We start from the raw sequence: 1,695 nt of genomic DNA, 5'->3' as shown, positions 1-1,695 counted from the left end.
TCAGAATGAGCATTGATAAAGTACTGTACCGTAAACTGGGGTGACTTCAGACGATTTTGAGGGTTTTTTCAACCTGCTGCAAAATATGTGAGACAAAATGCATATGTTAAGTATTACATATGTGCGTGAGACAGTAACCTCTCAGTACCTATCAGCACAAAAACCTCAGTATCTCCATTATTCTAGAAAAAAAAATAGTTTATAGGTGTCCAAAGTCACCCCACTTTTGGGTGACTTTGGACAGCCCTGAGGTGATGTTGGACATTCCTTTAAAATACACTGAAACGGGCCTCCAGTAGCTCGGTTGCATTTCCGGACAAGTCTGGGGGGACTTCGGACACCTTGGGAGTTTTTTAAAATATGCTGCAAAATTTACAGAAAAATACAAAGCAACTGATTTGAATATTTTGATATATCTGTTCCTCTCTTCCTATTTCTCCTATCTTTCCTGTCACTTCTTATTACTTTTCTTTCCTTTACAGGTGGCTTTACATTGAGTGACAAGCCAAATGGTTTCCTGTAAGCCAAGAAACCATTTACAGTGCTGGGTGGTAACCATATAACCAAACCAAACGTGCTCCCTACATGTCAACAAGTGGGTTGGTGGAGGGTTGGTGCCCTTCCCTGTAAAACAACTAACTCAGTGTCAAATGGCCACCCTTTTTGGGATTATGGTGTCTGGCAATAGATAGATAGATAGATGTTGGTGTTTTCAAAGAAAAGATTCACTGACAGTATTAATAAGAATTTTACAAGCTGATGGCCTCCTTTTAAGTATAATATTAAAGAAAAAGCATCAAGCTATACAGCAAAATCTAGTTTCTGTGATAATCATCACCCAACAGTGCAGGGGAATTTTTGTGAATGACTTAAAAAAATAGACATTTTCTGAACTTACATACGATGACGCCACGTTGAGTACACTGCTTCCCGTCCGATCAGCGAAGTTAAGCAACGTTGGGTCTGGTTAGTACTTGGATGGGTGACCGCCTGGGAACACCAGATGCTGTTGGCATCCCTACGTGTCAAGTGGGGTTGGTGGAGGATTAGTGCCCCTCCCTGTAAAACAATTAACTCTAAGCCCTTGACCACCCCGTTTGGGATACATGGCGTCTGGCAATGGATGGATGGATGGACATACGATGACACTTTCAAGACTATTGGAATTACAAGCCTGTCTGCTAGTTTAAGGCATTACTGTGAGATTGAATATAAAGAGAACACATGAAAATGTAACAGGAACTTTAGTTTGAGAGAAAAAAATGTAGAATAATGATTTGGCCAAAGAAAAAAAAAAAAAAAAAAAAAAGACTTCTTTTAGACAAAATATTTAAAGATATCAGAAGTTAAATAATATTTCTTCTCAGATTAAAGTAACTAAACTAAACTAAATAATATCTCTTCTCAAACTAGAAAAAGGAAAAGAATATTTCTGTATCTTTGTCTCAGACTAAAAAAATGAAAAGTATACCGTACCGTACTGTACACCTTGCATTCTACAGTAGATCATGGTGATTTAGTGTGGCCATGAATTAACATCAGGGTCAAAAATCATTCGTTCTCGTTTGTCCATGAGTGGTTCCTGTAAGTACATTACAATATCAGACTCATCTATGATACGCATTTCATCACCGGGAACATTAGAAGTGACAGATACATTTTTTGTACCTCTGACATGTTTTAAGAACCGAACTT

At 38.1% G+C, this 1,695-nt stretch overlaps 1 pseudogene; it reads left to right on the top strand.

Moving 5' to 3' along the window:
• The first annotated feature begins 896 nt into the window (after positions 1 to 896).
• LOC145391781 (5S ribosomal RNA) lies at positions 897 to 1,015 on the top strand (annotated as a pseudogene).
• Positions 1,016 to 1,695: the final 680 nt, after the last annotated feature.

This window comes from Coenobita brevimanus, chromosome 19, assembly GCF_032717465.1.
Source record: "Coenobita brevimanus isolate Jiangsu-jjx chromosome 19, ASM3271746v2, whole genome shotgun sequence".
Classification (NCBI taxonomy): domain Eukaryota; kingdom Metazoa; phylum Arthropoda; class Malacostraca; order Decapoda; family Coenobitidae; genus Coenobita; species Coenobita brevimanus.
The sequence above is the reverse complement of the archived record's forward strand: the minus strand, read 5'-3'. Positions and strand labels throughout refer to the sequence as shown.